The following is a 25,484-nucleotide window of genomic DNA, read 5'->3' on the forward strand; positions in this document are numbered from 1 at the left end:
GGAGGGGGAAGAGAAAAAAAGAGAAAGAATACCTTATACCTTGTGCCAACCAGGAATACAAATATCCTGGCATTATATAAAGTTACAGTGTCTCTGCTGATTAATGGTGAGCAAGAATTAAACTTCAATTATTCACTTCAGTATTCGTAACCTTTAGGATGACAGTTTTACATTACTATTTTGGGACTATACTCTGATAATAAAAACATTGGTTTTAGATGATAAATTTGTTTTGAACATTTTCCATTAAATCTTGATGATTCATTTCTGTTTGGGAATCTGACTTAAGTAGTTTGGTTTTAAAAGCCGTAAGTACTTCTCAGACATAAACTTTGCAACTTTGTCAGCCGCACCATAGCTGTAACTAATCATGTAAAGATCTGGACGCAGAAGCACACACTGTGCTCCCCTTGCATATGACAAATGAAAGACCGTAGGCGTGTGCCGTTTGTTTCAATTTCTCGTACGTCTCCTCTTGGCAAGCGGAAAGGTCTTTGTTCATCGAAAACCTCTTCAGTAATTCCTGTTGCCTAAAGTAGCACCTGCTACTGCAGGCAATGCTGATCGACTACAAGTTTCCCCTGCTGATGATTTAAACCAGCAGGTCACTCATGACTGTAACAGATGTCTCTGCATATTTATGTAAATGGAGGTCTTTCGAACCCCGGTAAGCCTTTTATTCTCCTGGGCTGCTATATTTCATCAATGGCACGGATGCTGGTTTTCCATAAGAAACCATCGCTTGCTAATTTGGGAGACATCTTCCTCAAGTATTCTAGTCTTTATTGTTACAGTTTGTACTTCACAGAGAACAGGGAGAAACAAAACACTGAAAATCGTGCAGTCTCGGTGAGCAAAATTTCATCTACTTTGGAAACGATGATCATTTTCTGCCAAGATTCTGGCCGAGGACAACATCAGCTGTATCCAGCACCCACTCCTGTCACACATGCCACATATTGCCCTGGGAAGCCATTCGGTCTCTTTTCCCCTCAACCCCTTGTCTGTAAAATGGGCTCAAATTTGTCTGCCCTGGATCAAGAGACTGGAAGCACTGGTAGCTGTGTAGGCTTTAGTTACCAAGGTTAGCGACTGCAGGCAGTGAAAGCACTACTTTAAGTAGAACTTTATACATTCTTCGTCCGGATAAACAGGCTTGCTTCTGAATAATTAATAAATCCCTGTGCTCCTTTTTGCATAATCATCACCATACAATAAATAACAAGACAGACATTCACAGCAACAGTTAAGGCCATTTTCATTCCTGTCTGAGTACTTAAAATACATCTGTATTGCTGCTGTGGCCATGATAACAATAAATCAAGAAACTTTGATAGCTGTGGGTTTAAAAAACGCCCGACATAACACTTCTAAAAACATTTTTAAAATAGCAGTTTCAGAACTTGGCGGTAGGAAAGTTGGTAAAGATGAAACCTCTTACAAAAATTCAGTTTCAGCAATGACGTACTTTGTGGTAAACTGAACTTTATTAAAAGAAAAAAATTAAGAAACTAACAAATGCTGTTTCTGGATGCATCCTGCTAATTTAAGACATTAACATGGTATTTCCCACATACAGACGGTTGCTTTGGGAAAGGGAAGGGAAAGGAAGAGTGTTGGTTTTTGTTTGTTTTTCTAATGATGACTTTTCTTACATGAATTAAAACCAGACAAAATCAGCCTGACTGCAAAATAAATAGTCTGACGGCCTCAGAAAAACCTCCAGAGCAGCCACCTTTGCATCAGAATCCTAAGCACATCGAGTAGTTGGATCTACAATGCATTTTCCCTGAAGTCAGTCAACAGAAATTACTTTGACGTATGTTTCTGATCATATCTTTATACACATCGTTACCAAGCCACAAATAACCACTCATACATTTAAGGTTTCTTCTCTCCACAGATGCCAGGGCAGCATTAAGATACACAACTGAAAAGCTTCTACGCGTCCAAAGCAATACACAGATCTTGGCATTGACCCAGAGAAATCTATTCATTAGAAATTTGGCCGAGCTATGAAAGACCATACTCAATTTCATTAACACTCTTTTTGATTTCCTTCTTCTCCACGGATAAACACTCCAAATGAAAGAGGCTACAGAAGACACGGTGGGGAGGAGAGGAACGTACTAATCTTTTGTGTTTCTCCAAGTCTGACTCATAAGACACAACCAACAAGCCTCCCCGTCAATACAGTTATTTGTAATGTAGAAATGCAAACTTATGTAGAAAACTGCAGAAACCTTTAGTTATCACTGTGATAGATTTATTTCTGTTAATTGATGGTGTCCTTTTGTTACTGGAGACCAATATTACCCAGATTAATAGTTTTTTAAAATAAATATATTACAGCTTATAAAAAATATTGATATTTTTTATATCAGTATTTTTTGTATATCAGTATTATCTCACTTTGGAGACATTTCATATTTAAATCAGCAATATCATCTTAATTCTTCACAATGTCAAGAAGATTTACAAAAAGCATTCAAACATCTGTCTGAACTTTCTTTACTTAAAACACTTTTCCTGCACCCAATTACACATAACGGAAAGTTCTCTTTACTTCAACCTCACCTTAAGAATTTGGGTTGTAATCCTGCAGATATTTGAGAGTGTCCAAACATGTAAGCTGAGCCCATTAAGACATCCCAAAGTATAACGGATCCCAAAAATCCAAACCCTATTCATGGATGGGCTGTCAAATTCATGCAAAATGAAATTTAACGCTTATTCCAAATAAACACTCAACTGTCAGTTCTGCATAGGATAGGTTTGCAGAAACGCTTGCCATACAGAGGTAGAAGGCTGGGTTATTAGCTCAGATACGCTACCATTGTGCACCTAGGGCTGCTGGGCTTTAGCTGAACTAAAGTGGTTCAGCTGGAGTTGAGCTGGCTCCAGTGAAGCCAACTCTGCAGCACACTCCCCTGAGCTCTGGGCAACCAGGGCAGCTTATTTCCTGGAGTACACCACTGGACCTGATTTGGCTCTGTGCGCTGGCATACCACTGTTCTCAAATTAAACCTTCCTGGAGCACTAGGAATCTTGCTAATGGGGCATGCAAGTGGCTCTGGAGAGGGCAGCCTCGTATATAGCCAGGTCAACTAATAGCTTATTTACATCTCATCACCTTACTCAAGGATTGCTTTCCTTTGTCCGGTATATTGTAGCATTGTTGCCATAAGTGAGATTTGGCTGAAGAATCAAGCGAAAATAACTTTTCAACTTTGAAATAGCAACTAAAGACACAAATCTTCTGCCTCTTTTCTAAATGACGTTCACAGGGTCCCCCAGTGCCGTGTCCTGCCCTCCAAGCTAAGCCTGGGGCAGGGGACAGCCAAGGCTATTTCGGGAAAGGCATCTACATTTGCTACTTGAAGCAGCATTGCCATCCACAGGGACTGGGAGTTACCAGTCAATCTTCCTCTCAGGAAGAAACAGGTCAGACATTTAGGGAAAAACACCTAAACTAAAATCTAAACCTGAAACTTAGACAGGAAGCTGGGCACTTCCCATTTCTGCATCCAGCCTGGTCGACGGAAGTTCATCAGGCAGGTAGTTTGGCCCTCCTCTTGGCCCCTAAAGAAATCTGTAAGCTCCAGTCTGCTTTAACTGAGTGCTGAGCAGTTGTCAGCTTCTTAAAGGATTTTTTTGAGGGTCATTATTGTTAAATAAACCTCCTCCTCTGAAAGAAAACCCAAGAAAAGTCCCAAGCAAAAACCCTCAAATTTTTATTTATCTCCTGGAGGGGTTGCACTATTTACCTACTTCTTTGACAAGACTGGGCTGAAATGTCTTTTTCCAAGCAAAGTTTTAATGAAAGCAACATTGTCATTAAAATTATGGGGGGTGAAGAGAAATTGTGTATTTGCTTTGGGGGACAAAAAAAGGGGGGGGGCAAAAATGAGAGGTTTCATAAAAATAAAAACATTCCAATAAGTTCAAATATTTAATGTCAAATTGATGCCCTGATGCCTGGGAACTGGAGTTTATGTACTTGTAATCCCATTTTCTTGTGCAAGATGGCTCCATGCATCAAGGTGTGTCTCTCAGGACCCTCTACAGACTTCCCATCTCAGAGAAGAGAATGTGAACATGAGAACTAAAATAGACTCCAGGAATGCTCCAATGACAGCACAGCCAAATCAATGTGTTACTGTTTTGCATATGCTCTGTAGTTTAATGAAAAACAACATTTCCCAAAGCCAAAAGCCACTTCTCACAAAAGAAGTCACTTAGACAATCTCAGTTTTTTCTGTTCAAAATACTTTCATCAGAAACTTCCAATGAGCCCTTTGCATCTGTATTTCTAGGATGTGCCTTACCATAGAGCCAGAGCAGAGTCAGCAGCCAGCAGCTCTTCCCAAAGGCTAACGACCTCTGCTTGGCCCACACCACTGCATTCTTGAGACTTGGCTTTTATCTCAGCTGCCTCTTTTTGAGGAAGAACTCCAGTATGATGCTTTCTCGAAATGCCAAACCTGAACTTCTGAAAAGAGCACACTCAGCTCCCTCTCCTCTCACAGCCTCTCCTGCCATTTCATGAAGCTACAGAGCAAAACATGTTTCTTTAAAAGCATCCCGACAAGGGAATGAGACCATTGCATTCCTGCTGATTACAAGGTATGGAGCATGCAGGATGATTCTTTCCAAACTCCACTTATGCCAAAGAACCACCAAAACAACAGTGAGCCCTGTTCAAAATGCAGCTTCTGCATACATGACTTCCAGACTACTCCTTGCAAGCTTGAACTTGACACCTTGCTTTAAAAAAACTAAACTTATATTATAAACAGTTGCTCCTTTTAGAGATCATGAACTTAAAGCCAAGCAAGACGTGCTCACAGTAAGACCTGCACCATATCTCCCTGGCCTTTCTTAATGAGGAGGAAAATAGTTAACTATCCTCATTCTGTAAATGATCACCATAGGTTATTCAAACTATTTAATGACAAAAAAGAGGGAATTCAAACCTCTCAGAAGTATTATCCTAGGGTCTTTACAGATGCTCATGGATCTCTTTGCATCCCTTACACTGTTAATATTTTGAGGTTTTCTTCACAAGCACAGTAGCAAATTTGTTGTTTTGGGAAAGACAAAAGCTGCAATTCTGCAGAACAGGGTAATCTCCTTCGAGAATGATTATTGCACTGTACAGTATGTGCTGTCTCACTTAAGAGATCTGTCACCGACGTTTATAGCAGCTCAGTAAGGACAGGGACCTCCAAAAAAAAAAGGCAATAGGCTTGTCAGAAAACCTGTACTGCCAAATGTTAAAGCTGGCGCTTCTTTTGGTTTTGTTTTTAAGTCTATTTATTTACACTGAGCTTCTGCTGATTTTTAAATAGGCCACACTCAACCAAAACAAACCCAGGGAGCTCCAGCTAATCCCCTTCTCACTGCTGCCTGTAAGACCACACTCTGATGGAAACAAGTAACAACTATATTTGAGAGTTTCAGTAAAAACGGCATGGATAGAAAAAGTCTAGCTTGGATCCTGACATGTTAGGGTATCTCATACAATTAATCTGTGAACTCAACCATATCAGCGCTCAAAATCTGGTGCCAATCAAAGAAAGAGGAGATAGAAGGAATGACAACTATAGACATGTGGCAGTGATCAATGAACCTGCAATTCTGTCTTGAAGAGGTCACTCTTGATGAATCAAGCGCTGTGTGGGCAAAACTGACAAAAAAGGGCTTTTAGTTTAAATAAAATAAAAATGCTGTTCAGGGAGAAGGTTGATTTACTGTGCAATACCTATAAAGACGCGCTTTTGCTCAGATGTCTCTCTTTTTTAAAAAAGCATAACTGTATTTATCCTTTTAAAAATCTGCAATAAATTATCAAAATGGTTGTCCTGTCCTGTAAAAAATGTTAACAAAATAATACATCATCCAGTAAAATATCAAAACATTCAAAAAAAACAAAACCCAACCAAACCAAACACAAAAATATTACTAAAAATGACCTGGCCAGTTAAACACTTTGGCAGACGGAAAATTTTATTTCCACAAGAATACTATTTTTCTTTAAATTATAAATTACATTTCAAACTGAAGTGCCATTTGGAACCAAAGCCACATCTATTTATTAAAAAAAAAAGGGGGCAACAAGAGATATTCCAGCAATTTCTAAGTGCTATTCAAACATTTTTCAATTAATCAACAATTTCCAGCACAGAATAACTAACTGTCAGCAAAAGACATGCCTTTCATCACCGAATTCCCAGCAAACTCTACTTCCTCTATCAAAAGATGCAGAAGCTTGCATCAACTCTTTCATACTCACAATCTCTTAGTTTGATCAAGTTATTTTTCAGTTCTTAGCTGGTTTACTTAATTACATCAGCCTCCAGCATTTCACTTATAAGAGTTCAAGTGGATCTTTTCCAACTCCCTTTGCTTCAGAGTTAAATGGGTTTTCCTGTATTGATCTTTCCTTTTTGGCACTTTGCTAAGGGGAAAAAAAAAAAAGCAAACAAAACCAACTGCTCTTCTTAATTAGTGCAATTGTGTTATACCTCTTTTATAGCTTAGTTCTAAGAAGAGGCAACTTCCAATTTTTTATATTTTTTATTTTTTTTACTAAACAAAAATATTGTTTACACAAGTATATTGCATGGAAAGCTCTGGGAAGCCAACAATAAGACTTACAGGAGAGTAAAGGTTAAGAGTAGTCCTAGAGCTTGCAAATGAAATGAATGTTTTAAAAATAAAAAAAGAAACGAATTACAGAGGCTTGAGAAATCAAAACACATTATTGGGTGTAGTTTGAGAATCAAGATACCTCATCACTCTTGGAACAAATGAAGTCAATTGGGAATGCTGCCACTGAACAGAACCAGGATTTTCTTCCTTACATGAGCACAAAATGGCAATTAGGACAAACTGGGGGGCAATGGTATGTGTCCACTCATTTCAAACCAATTAGGCCAAAATGTCTGATTGTGCAGTTACTTGTCTGTGTGCACATGCATTTTCACGCACGTAATGCAATAAGAAATGTGTTTTAAATCTTACAAACCGTGCTACATGCTCAAAAAAGTTAAGGAAGATTGCAACTTTAAAAAGATGGCACAATTGTCCTATTGCTATTTGCTTTTTTGAATTTTGGCAGAAGGAACAATGTATTAATACTACCTCAAATTTAACTTTTCACTTGATATACCTGGATATTTAGTAAAACCTCAACAAAACCAAAAGGAGCAAACCTTAGCACTTATGTTCTTCATCTGTGCTTCACATTCACAGACACAGGTGAAACACATTCACAGGTGAAAGGAACATGATGGCGTAAGTTCCTACCAGAACTGGTTGTACCTGTTTCATTTTCTTTCTGTGCCGCAGATGCGAGTAAAACAACACACCTGAACTTTTAGAATGAACACCCACCCCCCAGATATTTAGCATAAAGCACAGTTTCTTTTTCAGCTGACACCTCACAGTGAAGATCCACTAAAACTTCAATGTGAGGAATCTGAGTCCCGAGCTGGCCTGTAAGAATGGACACAAACAGACACCCAACTGTGATGAGACAGGCCCTGGTCCAGTAGAGAAAACATTTGCCTTTGAGGTGACACCATGCAGCTGGGATAGAAAGGAAGCTTCCAGACACCTCCACAAGGCCCCAAGCAACCCACTGCACGGGCAGCAGGGGCTAGCGGCCATGATGTCCATTTTAAAAGAAGCAATGCCATAGCAAAGAACACAAGAGTGGTGGGCCTGGAAGGATAAATGACAGCCTGAAGGCCTTGCCCAAAAGACAATACCTGAATAAGGCTTTTTTGATTATTTCTGACTTTTATCTTGAAACTTTCTTGTTTAAAATGGTGCAACTCCAGTAGCAGGGACCAAAATTCCTATTTTAACAAACACATCTGTGCGCTTAACTAGGCTGCAGAATCAGGCTGTGTCTTGCACTTTATTTCTGAAGAGCAAGGTAAGGATAAAACATCCATCTGTGGCTTTTACCATGTTCCTTACATAAAGTGCTTACTATACCACCCTGAGGGTAAATCCTCATTCGCCTTACAGGTGAATGAGTATTAGTGCTTGCTACAGTGGTAGCTATTGCCAACTACTCAGCAGGTTATGGAAAGGCGTGTTGCCTAAGCACTGCGAGACCAGAGAGGTGACGTGCAGTGACGTAAGTGTTAAGGGTTTAGAGATCTTTTCACACCTGTAAACTTGGTCCCCTATTTTGCTCTTTTGTCCGAGAGCTGTGGGGCACAGGAAATACTGTCCAGGCATGGGTCAGCAACATGACACCATGCAGAAGGGCCTGTCTGTCCACATACCTGTAGGTTTGCCTGTTACTTCTGTCCCTAAGTCCCAGATATCCAGTAAAACCTCTGTTTCAATTCTATGTACATATGAATTTAATGCTATTTTAGTTAAGAAAGACTAAACGTGAAAGCCATTCTGGTACTACTGTCTCATGACAACGCCTGTAACTTGTGTGGCAAAACCTACTCTTGGACTTAGCAAAGCTCTATGTAGAAGATGATATAAACCAACAGGAGTCTATGCTGGGCTAACAAACCTGTATTTTTCTAGCCATGCAGGCTGGCTCCATGGGGGTGCAGGGCCCTACAAGTGGTGGCCAGGAGGAGCACCAGTGTTGTTGAACACACGTGGGAAAAGGACAGGCACATCCCTGATCCCTCACAAGTTGGGGCCACTTGGATTCCCAGTGAGCCAGAGGCATGCTAAGGATCTGCGAAGGTCTAGAGAGCAGCTGGGAGCTGCAGCAACCAGGCTATTCACTTGTGGATGGCCTCAGGCAAAGGGAATGTGCAGCAACGTCATTAAAGGGGCGGGTTTTTATTAGTTGCTGCTAATAAGTTTAGCAGATGTTACTGGGAACAATTTGATGTTATTTTTCCATCATTTGAAACTTCTTTTTTTATTTTATTTTTCCCCTCAGAGCAAGAAAAGGCAGTAGATCTTACCACATAATTCAACCTCAACTTGTTTTCCCTGTAGTCTTGTTAAAAGTGTAGTGAGGATTTTCTTTATCTTTATTATTATTATTGTACAAAGGGAAAAAGTATTTTCCCCATTGAGTATATTCCCCCATGGGCATTAATGAGGAAAAATATAATTTTCCAACTCATAACACAGAAAATTTCACCCTCCAAACAAGTATTTTGTAAATTTTAGAATATGTGAAAATAATTACAATGGAAAATATTTCAAACTTTAATTCTGGCAAATCCTAATATAAAGTATTTATAAAGATATTAACTATGGCTATAAATACTTTACGTTTTCTCTTGAATAATCCTAAGAGAACGTCAATGCTAAATGCTGTAAGGACAAAGATTATACAGGACAGCGTAACAGAAAAACAGAACAAGAAATACACAAATTCAGGATATATATTTCTATTTCTACCTTCAACATTTAACTCCTGGTGGAAATCTGCTGGCTTTTTTTTATTTTCTCCCCCAACCACAAGCTTCACTGGGTTTACTCCTGGTTTATATTGGTTTGTGCTCTGGAGAAGGGTCACTAAATGCCTGCATTTTTATGGAAGGTGTGATATTACTTTCCTTGCTGGAAGGTGAAGGAGGAAGGAAGAAGAATGGAGAGACATAATTTGCTTTCCAAGGATGCCTGCAGAAACCTCAAAGCAACCACTGAAGTAAAAGCTCATTCCTAAGTCACTTTTCTGCATTCACATTGCTAAACATTTCATAGAGAAACTTCCCATAAAAAATCAGTACAAAGAATTAAGACTGAAAAATCTCTATCTTATGAAAACCACCTCAAGCACCACATTCAGATACCGTTTTTAATTTATTCAACTTTTCCTCTGTATGCTCTATATCCAGATTGCAAATAGCAAAGAAAAAATCACAGCATAGCCAGTACAATCCAAGTTGCACAACACTATCACACATATTATCTGTCTTTTCATCCATCCTCCTTCTTTTGCATGCTGTAATTGGCCATAGTGGTGAAGCAGTATCTCTGTCATTTTAAGTTTTCCTGGCTTTCTCTCTCCCTGGTAAAAGCAATGGAATAGTTTGTGCTTCTCATTAGCTGGACAGTGTTTGACCATTTTCTCACAAACACACGATCAGCCATGTGTGGGGGTATCAAATGTAAAAAAGATTTTCCCACTCCCAATCTTCTATCACCTTTTGGTACATTTCAAGACAGTATTTTGCTGCTTCCTCTAGCCTAGGGATAGCACTTTGAAAGGTTTGTGTATTCACATAGTATTTTAAGAGTGACTTGCCACTCCTCACTAGGTTGTGGGTTTTTTTCCCATTTGTAGATGGGTGAAGAATGTACAAGACAGAAAGATCAAGAATCATATTTCTGGCAGCAGCATCATGAAGTCCTACACAGCCCTAAAAAAATAGCAAAGTCTATAGACTAAAAGGCAACACTAAGAGGAAAGCTTTTTAACCTACTTTTTAAAAAAGCTAAACAGCCTAGAAACCAAGATGAACTCAAAAATCCTTGGGGAGTCAGAAACAGACATGACATAATCTAAGTTTTTCATTAAAAAAAAAATCAGCTGAATACTTCTCAGGAAGGATTTTAATATATTATGACACAGTTATTAGTTAGCTCAGACTAAATTAAAAAAGCACTTCCCTGTTTTAAAAAAATCAAGATACAGAGAACTGAAACCTTAAATCCATACATACAGGGTTTGGGAAGCTTTTGAAGGTTTTAATCCCTAGACAAGAGTTTTTGTTAGAGAATAAAAAGATTCTAAATGTTGACCTTCTCCCCAAGAAGGACTCCAGGGAAGCTAGAGGTGATCAGAAGAGTTGAAATAGATGTCAACCATATGTTTGCTATTACAAAAATCTTATAAAAGGCACTGAACATTGGGATTTTGGGTGCCTAAAGGCCTGAGAGTCACAGGCAGGATGGGACCTCGGAAGGTCTCTAGTCCACCCTCCTACCCAAAGCAGGGCCAGCTCTGGGGTCAGACCAGGCTGCTCAGGGCTTGGGCCAGTCAGGGCTTGAAACCCTCCAGGGGCAAAGATGGCACAGCCTCCCAGGCTGACCTGCTTCACTGCCTCACTCTCCATGGGAACACATAGGAAAAAGTTTCTCCTTTTACCCAGCCTGAACCCGTTACAACTTGTAGCTCTTGTCTCGCTCCATCCTGCCCTGCACCACTGCGAGGAGCCCAACTCTGTCTCCTCAGCAATCCCTTGAAGGTGCCGGTGGGCTGTTAGGTACAACTGAAGCCATCCCTTTTCCAGGCTGCAATTTTTCTGAATTGGAACAGTCTCACTCGTTGTCCTCTTCACTAACTTTATTTGGAAAAAGAATTTTTATTTGGAAAAGCCATGCAAGAAGGTAGATGGGGTAACTCTCCACGCTGTCATGCCTACTGGATCTTCTAAGGATACTATAACTAAGTGAGGATTTAGTCATCCAGCTCCTGGAACATAATTCTCAAAGGCTAGTTAGTGATGAAAATCCCTCTACAACGAATGGGGAAAGTTATGTGGCAGTTTCAAAGATTTATGTGTTTTTCTGTAGCCATGGATTAGACAGTTGTCTGAGACTGGGATTCATTGCTTCAAATTTCCCGTCCAAATCTAGGCTTCAATTTGTATTTCTGGCTGTAGAGAACTGACTCAGTATTTTAATTTGGAGAAGGAACAAAAAAAAAAAAAAACCAACAACCCACAACAAAACAACCCAAACCCCAACATTAAAAACCCAACCCAAAAAATAGGAGAAAGGTGGCAGTGGAAGTGGTATAAGAGACTTAAGAGACTGAAGATTAAAGTATTCACTTAAGAATTAGCAGGTTCAAACTTGCGTTTCCTAGCTCTCAGAAGAACACACTTCACACCTGGTTGCAGGTTGCTGAAGTGAAAACTGTAGAGCAAAGAATGTGAGACTCACAAGCCAGAAGGATGGGGAAAGAACAAGAGATCTGTAACTCCTCTTAATGATCCTTTGCTTACTGCAGGCATCTTGCAGCTGAATCACAAACCATAAACTTCTCAATTTTTTCAGCATCAATGAAAAATATGCACAGTAAATATGAGCATTCGTGTATTTTTTACTCAAAGATGATTTTTCATTATTTTTTTCATTCTTCACCACTATTTCTTACGTAAGTTTTCAATTTCCTTATCAAGAGAAAATAATTTGGTCTTTTCTTATTTCTACATAAAAAGAGTCTTTGTAGCGTTATGCAAGGAGCAGACATCAACACCTATATTTAGGTAAGACACATTATAAGCTTGCATTGTCACTTATAATTTGACTCCATTTTAACTATTTGGACTGTCAAGCTCCACAGCGAATGTTTGCCTCAGGCAAATTTTTTCTGGAAGGCCTAAGCAAAAATAGTTCAGTCATTTCAGAGTGAAGGCGGGGAAAACCCAGCTTTGCCGATATTTATACAGCTGTTTCAGCAAGAATCTCTAGTGCTTCCACACTTCGGAGCAGGGACTTGACATTTGGCAGAGAGGTTGCTCTCATGGCAAAGTGCCTTTTCCGTCATAGTGAAAATCCACACAAATTTGACTAAAATAAAACCTCCTGAAAATATTGCTTGTATCCGCCCTGCACAGGTTTGTTAGAGACCTGTAACTGAATTCTCAAAACATTTTCCTTGCATTAACTTCGCTTCCTTCTCAGGTGACAGGAACACAGAATCTTTTTACACAAGGGAATGTTGACATATGCTGATGGACAAGGGTGACAGGGACTGGAAAAAGAGAAGGGCATTGCGGCTATAGGCTGATGGACCACTGATTTGGAAGTCTCAGGTGTCTCATCTCTTTCCAGATAGCAGACAATACCTTTTCTTCCCAACAAGTATTTGAGATGAAAAATTATTATAGCCAAAATATAACACTGATTTGGAAATTTCTCTGCTGTCCTTCATGCTCATTTTTATCAGTAGTTTATTCCAGCACATTTAGACTGTGAAATCTTTAATGCCTTGTAGCTGTATTTATTAACATCTTACTTTTACTATTTTTATGAGTTAAGAATTCCACCACCACCACCCCCCCCCCCAGCATGCAATTATGAAACATAGCTAGTTTAGGAAATTATTAAAAAAAAAAAGGTTGGGGTTTTTTTTTTCCCTCAACAGGAAGTATTTTTTTTTTCCTCTCCCATTTGTGTTTTTTTTTTTTTTTTCCTCAGGTAAGAACAGGCTTAAATAGCTATTCGCTTATAAGGACCTGTATTTTACTGTGGTCAAATTTAATCTGAAAATTGCAATAATTTCTAGCTGTTAAACTGCAAATATTTAGTCAACTCCTTCAAACATCAGAAATGCACACAAACACACACTGTTCAGTGCATGCTCATTCTCAGGGATTGGATCCAAAGACAGAAAAGCAATACAACCTTTTCTTGCCAACGCCACTTCTAAAATGCTGGGGTTTGAGGAGGAACATTTTTCAGGCTTTTCAGCTGCCACCCAGCAAAATTTTGGTACTATAAACTAGACAAAAGGCAATCAAATCAAATGCATCAGTGAAGAGCCAACACTTATATTTTTATTCACTACCAATTTGTACAGAGCTGATCTGGAGCTTGAAAAAAGGGATTTTCTAATTCCTAATGTCTGCAAAGGAAGCAAAGATATATTCATAAGACTTTCACGATGATGCAAAACAAACAACCAACAAACCTGTCTCTGCTCTATTAATAATTTAACCTGAGTTTAAGAATGCTCACAACCTGCCAGGTCCAAAAGACATTTTATCCCCACCAAATACAATGACGAAGATAATCCTCCTTCCAATCAAATATGTTGCGAGAGACATGTTAGAGAGAAGGTTCCACAAATTCTACATTTCGTTCTAACACATCACTGTTACCGGATCTCGTAATAGCTTTTTGTTCTCTTTAAGGAAAAGAAAATATTACCAAGGATATTTTGTAAAGAAACTTTACTTTTTAGCTGCTGATGCTTTAAATCCAGACCTATGTGCAAGTCTTCTAGAATTATTAAAAATTGAATATACTATGTAAGACATGTAGTCACTAAAATGCAATGGAGATCTATTTATATTAAATGAACTCCTTAACATTGTTTTACTTCATGTGAGATAACCAGTAAAAGGGTAACAGCATGCCTCTTCTTTTTTTAACTTAAACTCTCAGCTTCCTTACTTTAAGACCTGACATGGGCACACCTATACTGTACCTATCATACACCCAGATCAAGCAACGTAAGATTTTTTTTTGGGGGGGTAATAAGTTAGGCCCATCTCACAGACAAAGACGATCAGTTATTATTAGTAATAACATCTGCATTCCTTTTGGAAGGATTACAATATAAAAAGCAGAAAAATAAATAAAAACACAATATGGGGTGTTTTTATACAATCAATAGTGATAACAATAGTCTAAGAAAACCATAGTTTATGCACACACAAATGCCAATTCTCACATAAAGAGATGGATATCCTACCTCAGGAGTTAACAGTGTCGCCATTAATGATTTTTTATTGGTCTGTGTTTTCAAAGTGCTCTTAACACATTAACTAATACATCTTAGATGTTTCTATGTACGTTTTGGTGTTACACAGAGCTTCTAAAGCTTTCAAGAGATGTCAGCAATGGTTTAACCATTATGGTCCTAAGTCACCACATCCATTCTCTTCCAAAGTGAGGGACCACAGTGCATCTGTGACTAACATAAATGTAAAGCACACGTTCCACAAATTCACCTCTCTAACCTCTTTGATCATTTCAACTGCTCGTAACAAGAACAAAATAATTTCTACTGTTTCTCCAAAAGCAACACTAATCACAGCCTTTTTAGTTCCACCTCAAGTTTTATCATAACCTGCCAATAATGTTGCTATGTAAGAATGGCTCTTAAGAGACTTTGAGTAATCCTTCTGCACAATGTATTAAACAAAGATCAGAAACATTCATGCGTGTGGCAGCTGTTCACTTGCCCCCCCAGTCCTGCTTTAACCTCACTTTCTGCCTTTACTGAGTCTGTCTGCCATTACAGCAGCAGCAACCAGGATACGTGCATCCATCCTCACCAGTGAACTTCCACAAAGCACCTCTTAATTAGTGCAGGAGGTGGCTGACATGCTCTGGGTGAAGGTTCAAGTGCTAGATCATCTCCAGGTGACTGATCTCTCAACAGAATTGCATATTTTGACTATAAAAATCAAGGAGAGGTGAAGGAAAGAGAAGCCTGGGGACAAGAAGTCAAATAAATTTCAAACAGTGTGGTAGAAGTAAATAATGAATAAATCACCGACTTAAAAATAATTCTAATGAACTTAAAAATAATTCTAATGAATCAAAACAGCCCTGTGAATGCACACACAGTGTTGTAACTTCATCATTAAATATGGTCCAGTTCTTTATATTATTACATTTGTAAAATATTCTGTAAGACATATAGAGCCACTAAGATGTAACGGATATCTATTAATATTAAATGAAACCCTTAAAATTGTTTTACTTCATGTAAGCTAAGCAACAAGAGAATAATAGCATGTCTCAGTACATCAACTCTTATAATCATTTTTCCAAATAAATACTTGGTTGCAGCAGCTTTGTTTTTAAATTGGGGCCATTGGTTTATCTAAAGTGAAATGTACAACTTCTATTTAAATTTTTTATAAGGTTTCTTTTTGCTTATAAGGACACTTTTATTTAAATTTTGTGCTCACATGAAGTAATTTAAAACCAAGTTGCTAGAATGCCTATGAGGTGAAGCTGAAGGGGTAAACCATTTACACTTGTCTACAGTCACTAATCCATAGGACATGGAACCATATAACACACCTTTTCTTCTGCAAAGGCAAACCCATTCCCCAAGGTTCTCTCTGGAACCAGCCAGCTGTGCCACAGAAGAGGCATCATGAACTTTCACATGCGGCAAGGTCTGAGCAGAGTTTAAACTGTGGGGCTTAAATTCAGGGGACTGATGGCAAATTGAACAGTGAGAATGCCAACAGGGCTGGAGCGCATACATGTATCTGGGGACATACAAGAAAAACTTCAAAGAAAGGCCAATGATGCACACACACTGAAGAAAGAGGAAGCTGCCAAGTTGCAGGAAGCAGCCTAGCGAGAGCTGTGGCAGGCAAGAGTGCCAGCTTCATTCTTAGAGCAAAGAAATGGTTTCCTATTTATTTCCTGCTGTTTAATTTCACCCTATAATGGCATTTAGGAAACACCATTTACTTTGATTACAGGTGAGGCTATAAAACAGTAAAGTTGCACAACTGCTTCTCCCTCAAGTCTGTATTCCAAAGATTTCACAACTCTTGAAACACCCACAACATATTCCCTTGCTGAAATAACTCAGTGGGGTTCAAAAAACCTGGAAAAACCCCCAACCTTAATTTCCCCCTTCCACCAAGATCACACCTGAAAAAAGACTTGTATTCAGCAAGTCTTAAATACATGGGTTCCATACTGCTGGAATTGGTGCCTGTAACTATACCTCTAACGTAAAATGCCATTTTTGTCATGGCAAGAAATCATCCATATTCTTTACGTATAAGCAGGATACTCATTCACGCCACTTTTAGAAGTAAGGGATTACACACAGAAGAATGAAAAACCATATTGCTCTCACGAGACCTCACTTGGAGTATTGTGTACAGTTCTGGTGTCCTCAACACAAAAAGGACATGGAGCTGTTGGAGCAAGCCCAGAGGAGGGCCATGAGGATGATAAGGGGGCTGGAGCACCTCCCGTATGAAGACAGGCTGAGGAAGTTGGGGCTGTTCAGCCTGGAGAAGAGAAGGCTGCGTGGAGACCTCATAGCAGCCTTCCAGTATCTGAAGGGGGCCTACAAGGATGCTGGGGAGGGACTCTTCATTAGGGACTGTAGCGGTAGGACAAGGGCTAATGGCTTCAAACTTAAACAGGGGAAGTTTAGGTTAGATATAAGGAAGAAGTTCTTTACAGTGAGGATGGTGAAGCACTGGAATGGGTTGCCCAAGGAAGTTGTGGATGCTCCATCCCTGGCAGTGTTCAAGGCCAGGTTGGATGGAGTCTTGGATGACATGGTTTAGTGCGAGGTGTCCCTGCCCATGGCAGAGGGGTTGGAACTAGATGATCTTAAGGTCCTTTCCAACCCAAGCCATTCTATGATTCTATGATTCTATAAGTAAGTATTCCCAAGACAAGATCCGAAATATTACTAATATTAGATGTGAATACACTATTCTGAAGGCTTTGTCCTCATTCAGATATAAGATCAAACTATTTGCACAAAGAAAGAACACAGTCTTGCACACTAAATACTCTTGCATCTCTGGAAAAAATAGGAAAAAAGGTCCTCATGGTACTGAGTAAATATCCCGTGTTCTTCTTCCACGTTTGAAAGAAGTGCATCATTCTTCTCTATACTATTAAAATATCAAAAAACACACAGGAGACCAAAGTGCTGCAAATACACCTCTAATCTTGTGTTAATTCAGAAATCAAACTCCTTCTAAAGTACAAATTCCCCAGCTGTTCCTATTTCCCATATATCAGGTTAAGTTTTTGGCTGAATCTGGGGTAAGCTAACTGGCTGACCAACTCAGGTGGCTGTGCTATTTTGTCTGGGATAGAGTTAATTTTCTTTGCAGTATCTAGTATCATGCTGTTTTGGATTTGTACTGGAAACTGTGCTGATAACACAGGGATGTTTTCGTTATTGCTGAGCAGTGCTTACATAGAGCCAAGGCCTTTTCTGCTCCTCACACAACCCCACCCATGAGCAGGCTGGGGGTGCAGAAGAAGTTGGGAAGGGACACAGCCAGGACAGCTGACCCCAGCTGACCAAAGGGATATTCCATACCATATGACGTCATCCTCAGCATATAAAGCTGGGGGATGAAGGAAAGGGGGATGTGATGTCATTTGTCTTCCCAACTAACCATTATGTATAATGAAGCCCTGCTTTCCTGGGGATGGCTGAACACCTGCGTGCCCATGGGAAGTAGAATGAATTCCTTGTTTTCTTTTGCTTGTATGCATGGCTTTTGCTTTGCCTATTAAGCTGCCTTCATCTCAATTCATAAGTTCTCACTTTCACCCTTCCGATTCTCACCCCCATCCCACCGAGGTGGGGTGAGCGAGCAGCTGGCTGGTGCTTAGTTGCCAGCTGGGGTTAAACCACAACAATGGCAATGGCAGGGAACAGTTTACAGACAAAATTTGCTATTGCAGGCACTGGGGACACCACAGTGTAGGCTTGTTGAATCTCCAATCTCAATCCAAGCTCAGCCATAAGTGTGAAAGATAACAGGGACGTAGTTAGTTTTTACTCAATTAACATGGCACATCAGACTTTCTTACCTGTACACACCACTCTTTAGTAAGTAATATAAGTAGGAGACAGAATGAGCCATTAGAGGACTCACAAACTATTTAATAAAATAGTACCCAGGTCCTCCACATTAATATTTTCTCTCTTGAATATAAAATGGCAGTTTTGAAGTCAGAAATGTATGGTGTTAATTAGATGTTGTGTTAAACCGGATCAGGGAGGTGGATTACAACTATCTTGTAATGGTATCTCTTAGGCTTCCTGAAAGCATCTAAAGTAGTGCCTGAACTGCCTGATGTGGCTGGAGAACCTCAATAGCTTTATCTAGCGTATCCATTAACAATAGCTTTATCTAGCGTATCTGGGAGACAGACTTGTCACAGGTTACAGTGTTCACGTTAAGGACTTCAACAGAAGTCATTTAGGTATGACACCTCATTAAAATTGTGCTCAAAGCTGCTATAGTGCCACAGAAATGCTTGTCAGAAAACCAGTCATTATTATTTCTATTTTCTTCTCCTGCACGGAAAGGCCGCAATTGAGTTTCACTGCTTAGGGCTGTTTCTGTTGGTTTAGAATCATTCTCCCTAGACTGGGCTTTAAAAAGAATCCAAGAATGTGGCCAATATTTCCTAGATTAAGCTGTATGCTCTGCACTCCTGTGGGTCAATTAAAAAAAATCAGTTTTGCTTTATTAACTATCTTCACATGGACCATAGCAGAAACCATTTGAAAGATTGCTGAATAAAGCTGCCTGGCATGTGGCAGAATATAGTAACTTCTATGACAGATTTGATATAACTTTATTTAAAAACTAGAAAAAAAAAAACCCCCACCAAATCCAAAAACCCCAACCAAAAAAAAAATCCCCAACTTTCAAAAGTTTAAACTAAAAAAAAAAAGGTAAATAAAATAAATTATTTAGATGTGAGTTAAGTTCTACTGTCACTCTCAATCTGTTTGAAACAATGCCAAACCTGAAATCTTAAAATATTAAGAAGAATCCTAACATTTCCACTGCCTGCACTGAACCACATCAGTTCACACGGGCATTCAGAAACCGTGTGGTCCAAAGTCTCCTTGTGGATTTTGTTCCATGAGACACCAGGCCATTCCCAAGGATGAAACAGAGGCTGGTTATTTCCCAACAAGCTTGACATTGTTTTGCCATTTCCTGAATAAGCATATCAGTCCTTGGCCACCACACAAATCATCTAGTCAGGACAGACTATTTTTATATTTCCCAGATGGTCTTTATGTACTTTCATGCATGACATGAGCTTTGTGGGATACAACCACTCTGGTGACCTTGGTACATGTGAAACTGTTCTCTCCAAGCAAAGAAAGGTAGGAGCTATGTGGTGCACATGGTACATCTATTCATAGTTATGTCATGCATTTTAGCTAGCACTGCATCATTTTATTTTCACAATGTACCTTGGCATTTGTCACTGGCAAGAGTTCAATGTGTGTCATAAAAAATATACTGTCTCCAGTTTTGGTTCATTCTAGTTATCTGCTGCTTCCAAAGGGAAATGTGACAAGCCATTTGCATTCAGGAGTCAACTGGTACTTTTGACCCCAGCTCCATATTCTGACAGCAAACACAGAGCAATATTACCTATTTCTGAAATGATACTGGGGATACTATTGAGATTCAGCATTGCTGAATAAACTCTTCTAAAAGATTCCCTTGAGGCTGTCTTCACATAGTCTTGGAACTAGTAAGAAAAAAAGTCCAGATTCAAATATTTTGACCTTGCCATTATTAAAACTACATGATTGAAACATAACAACCAACTACCTCTGAGAAACCCAACAGAAACTATGCCACAAATTACATTCCTTTCTGATGATAAGCAGTTATTCATATAGACTGCGGCTTAACAAAGTGGGTAATTTACCACCTGTACAGCAATTCACTTGAATGGACATAAATGGTGTTACTCCATGCAATAAACCAATGATTTAGCTGCAGTCAGAATACTCACAGTCTCTGAAGGCTACTTTCACACTGCTGAGACCCTAAAGTAAGCGTGACTGTAGTTTGGGAGACCACAGAGAAGGTGGAGCCCACTATACAAAAGTAAAGAGGACTGTTTATCTGCCCAAGAATATTAGTTTCAGGGGAAGAATCTGAAAAGTGTCCCTGGTGCTTCAACTGCCCTTTTTGGTTCATTACTGTGTAGCTCCAGGCCACAACTGAAACCCAACTACAAATCAACAAAGGGCATTGACACGTGACAGAAAAGGCTTGCGGACTTGGGACTTGTAACTAGAACAGCTAACAACTTGTGTATGACAGCTATTCCTGGCACTTGCTAGACTGGTTTTCATATTCTGTTCCAGTTCTGGGCACTACATCAACTTACAACAACTTAACAAAAAGTTGTTGATTATGATGATGAACAACACGTTAGTTTAAATAGGTTTATATATAGAAGATGAGAAACATTTTGTGGAGCTGCAAATATAATGAAAAAGTGGCAGTACGCGTAAAGCCACAGGACACACAACAGGAAAGATAAAATGTGCCTTTCTTTTCTCATTTGGAATTACTTCATAATTTTATAGTGTTATAGCAAAATTCACCAAGGAACTTTGTTTTCTCTGTCCATTAGGGACTCTAGGGAAAACTCTGCTCTGTGTGTCTGAAATTCAAATTACACTTTCCAGTATTAAACTCCTTGGCCTATACTTTGACAGAGAATCGACATTTTCCTTCCTTGTGTTCAAAACTCTCTGCAGTTTTAAAAGCAAGTCTGGTACTCGATACAGTCACACATTAATCTCTCTAACCTCAAAACTAAGGAAAATAAATGGCCCTGAACAAGCTAAAAGAAGAAATGCCACTCTTGGTCAGCTGAATGGTGCCTGTAAAAATGGCAATAGACTGTTATCTGAACTGTAGACACATTTTTATTTGGTTGGCTTAGCTACAGAAACCAGGGCTACAGGCAGAATAAAGTTCCCAGTTATGTGCTTTAGATGGAAGAAGACATGGGTCTCCCTCCAGAGCTGTGGGAGCAGGTTGTGCCAGAGCTGCAGCTGCCCTGCACTCAGGATAAGGTACTGTGACAAGCCTCCAGTCCATACCGGCAGGGGATCAGCACCCCAGGGTCCCCGGTGTCACCCCTCAGTTGGTAAGTCTGAGCGCTACATTAGATGCTACCTTAATATGAACAGCAGCAACTGATTAAAAAAAAGGATAAAAATCAGGGTGTCTGGCTCTGCAGTCTGGCTCCATCGCAGATTTGTTTTGTGACCTTGACTTAACACCTGAAGGGGTGTGTTTTATCAGCTGCAGTCAGCAAGAGGCAAGGTGGCTTCAGCAGGTGAATGATGAAATGTATGTATCATCTGGCAGCAGAAGAGACTCCTGCCATGACACTTTAGACTACTGCACTTTTCCTGCCACTAAAAATGTCTCTGCTCAAGTGTGAATATGGTGCAGAGGCAGCAATGCAGGTGTAACTCGTACCCTACAATTAAAGCAGAAAATTGTGTGATATATTAAGAGACCTGTGTACATACTGAATTATTTTTCTTTGCTTTACTAAAGAGAAAAATCCCTTTCTAGAAAGAATTTCACTACTGTTTTACAACCTCTTTTTAGCTATCAGCTTAAATAATGTAGTTTGACCACCCTTACAAGTGAGCTGGATGGTAAGTGGAGCTCATGGTAAATCCAGCAATTAATTACAAATTGTTAAAGTCTGTTTACATTATCTTAAAAACGTGTTAAAAAGACACATATTTGTTTTCACATCCTACACAATCCCCCTTGCTTTAAAAGCTCGGAACTATCCCAAAATTTAGTAACAGCCACCTGCACCCATAGAGAAAAACAGTATCATCCAGAGATAAAATCCTTTGCTATGAAGTCCTATATTTTGTCTTGTATAATCCCTAAGCCATTTTAGTGCCAGAGAAAGAAAAATGCCTGTAGCACTGAAAATTACCACATTTATTTGGAACCACAAGATGCTTGTGAATAAAACTATCATTTGAACATTGAAATTAAGAGAAAATATTTTAAGCTTGCTCCATATTGTCCTAGTGCAGTAGGTTTTATAATTCAAAATAACTAGAGAAAATAAGCAGTTCAGGCTAAAGGCTGATTCCCAAAGATTACATTTGATTCTCAGTTCCAACTCTGCAACCTTGGGAAATTCAACTTGATCTTTTTACTTACAGCCCACTGTAAAGTGCTTTATAATACTTCACTCAGGATTCATCCACCTCACCAAGTGTTGTTGGTAATCAGCTGGACAAAAGTTAGAGGAAAAAATGGAACAAAACCCAAGATGACAATGCAAACCTTATCAAAGGCTATAAACCACCACATACCTTCACTTTCAAAATTCCCTTCAAGGTACATCGTCATCACAATAATAAGGAAAAACCCCACAACCCTGACTTTGAATTCAAGGTTGATCGAATTTCATCACACTCCCAACCTTCCAGCTTCCTGTTAATTCAAATTATTAATTGGCAGATATCCAGAAAGAGCAGGAGAGGGGAAATATAATTTGTGCCTGTACTTAGACAACTAAAAACTCCCTTTACAATTACTCATCTCCATATTTCTTCTGCTCCTCTTCTAGAAAAGCAAAAAAAATAAAAGCAAAAGTGCTTTCTTAATGGAAGAGAATAAACATATAACCAATTTTTCGGCAACTGCAGAAACACACATCCTTGCCTTTTTTACTCCCCTTGTTTTTATCACTGGTATTAGCAGTTATTTTTTAACCACTGCACATATATGGCAAGTCCCTCTGACAGGACATGCAAAGGCAAAGCCTCTTTCCAAAAGAACTTGCAGTTAAAGCTCTCGACTAACCCCCCCTGGAGTTATTAAAGTAAAGGATAAGACTTTATGGCTCTCAAGTGAAGCAGGGTCATGACAGTGATCCTGCAGTACTTACAGAACCTCATTGCTTGCCGGTCTAAGGGAGGCACAGTTTACAAGAAAGAGGAGGAGGGATGAAAGGGTCTACATGTAAGTGCACAAAAGATGGATTTCTCCACTTTCTCAGCTCACTCTTTCTTACATCATCTCTCACAATTATATCTGTCTTTTATCATTTCTTTGTTATGCTTTCAGAATTTCCCTATTTCCCCTGAGGGCTTGGGGTATTCAGAATGAAGGTTATCTTTACGCTGGGGTGGCTGAAACTTTGCAGTTTTCTATTTCCAAGACACAGCTGACTAAACTTGGCAACATTTACAGTATCTGCTGAAATCAACACCTGACTTCCTCTGTACCAAGTAGCATTAATTAGATAACTGACATAAAAAAGATGATCACTGTCATCTGCCTTGTTTTGATATCAGTCACATTTTACTGCTACCATTAAAAGAGTGAATGGTTAAATCTGGAAATATTTGTAGCATATAAATATACATATAAATATGTATAAATATGTATAAAATATATACATATAAAATATACAAAAAAATCAAACTTGTTTGTGCCAGGTTATGTAGGCAGTAGAAGGGCTGGAGTTAAAAGTAGTACATAGAATCATTTAGGTTGGAAAAGACCTTTTAGATCATCAAGTCAAATGATACAATAAACGTATTCATATGCCCTGCAATTTGTTCGTTACTGAAACCCCTATGAACACCTGATGGCTGAAGGCCCCGGGAGGCTGCAAGCCACTTAGGAGTGGGAGAACTCCACCAGGGGGAGCTCAGCCATGGTCGGGCAGATGTAATACAGCACCATGGCTCTCCGGCGAGGTTTTGAACTTCTTACGGTATGGCCTGCAAAGCATTTGAACAAATGGCATTATGGACTTTGGATTTTATGTTGCTTTTCATTATATTACTCCTATAGTCAATGGGAATAAAATAGACCTTGGGAAAATGAAAGCCAACCTTGCAGATCTTTTTTTTTTTCCTCACACATTACTGCTAATAAAATGTCTCAAACTGAAATTAGCTCAGATCTTTAGGGACCCCTTTTTGCAGTGTTGTTGCCATAGATAGATATATACAGCTGTATCTGAACAAAACTTATTCAACCATTTGACTGTCGCACAGGGAGGGCAAGCTACACCTGACTGTCATTCATCAATATGGACTCTGGCTAATAGTAAAAAATGCAGTAAACACTCATTTGGTATCGTGTGCAACAGCACAAGTTCTCAGTATTTGGCAAAGATATCTGAAAGATATCTGAGCTACATGCTGTTACTTTCCAGAATCTGCATGGAAATTAGAAGGCATAGTTTAGCTTTTAACATAATCAAATACCCTTTAAGGAGGTAACAGTTTATTTCAGTGGGTTCAACACTTATTTCGAACATTTTGAAAGATGGTGCACCATTAAGCACAGAACACAGAAACTCATTCTGTTGCTTCCCCCTCCCAAATCTTTAAGTATCCGGAAATACTTCAACTCTTTTGCCAGTGCCAAGAAAAAAATTTCGGTTGTTGTTTCAAACGACTTGGAAAGAAGATGCATCCTGTCATACCTTCCCCAAGACCTAGGGTTCTGCAAAAGCCAGTCACACCTGAACAGCATGCAGTAAGTAACCACATCTTGGTTTTAGTCTTGACCACATCCTTTTACCTCCATTTCAGCTTAGGTGGGCCTAATTTCAGCAGTGGTTTACTAATTACATGGTAAAGCACTAAAAATGCCTGTAAAAACAATCAGGAATCAAGTCCCAGTGGCTATTTTGCCTTCAGTGGGATAACTTCCTTAGCTGCCAGATCAAAGGTATTGAAGATGGCACAGACACAAACAACAGAATTCAAACTTGAGGATTACTGAGAATCAAATGCTGCTGATGAGCAAACCCAAACTAGTAATTAAAGCTTTTACAAAACGCACAGGAAGTAAGAGGTTTGTAAGAATTCTACTGATAGCCCAATTCTTTTTTACTCCCAGTTTAGTTTACTTAACATTTACTTTATTGAGCAGGTGTAATACAAATGGGGATGGGGAAAGCATAAGATCGACTGGATTTATTCCAATACTGGACTGAAAAGCCTGTTAATTATGTGAGATCTCACGCCATCCAGAAGGAAATCACTGTTGTTTTCAACTGTTACATTGAAATTACTAGGGGAAGAAAATCTATGCTTTTAAAGCAATGACCAAACAACTTTTTATATAATGTCTATAATCCAGAAGGAATAGTAATTTTTTTGTGATATATCTGTTAAAAACTCTACAGGCTAATGAAAAGCTATTCTGCATTGTTCAAAA

At 39.2% G+C, this 25,484-nt stretch overlaps 1 protein-coding gene across 10 annotated transcripts in view; it reads right to left on the bottom strand.

Moving 5' to 3' along the window:
• TBL1X (transducin beta like 1 X-linked) overlaps nt 1-25,484 on the bottom strand; it is a 204,084-nt gene that overhangs the window by 57,371 nt on the left and 121,229 nt on the right. The gene's annotated exons all lie outside the window — the stretch shown is intronic.

This window comes from Strigops habroptila, chromosome 2 (assembly GCF_004027225.2).
Source record: "Strigops habroptila isolate Jane chromosome 2, bStrHab1.2.pri, whole genome shotgun sequence".
NCBI lineage: Eukaryota > Metazoa > Chordata > Aves > Psittaciformes > Psittacidae > Strigops > Strigops habroptila.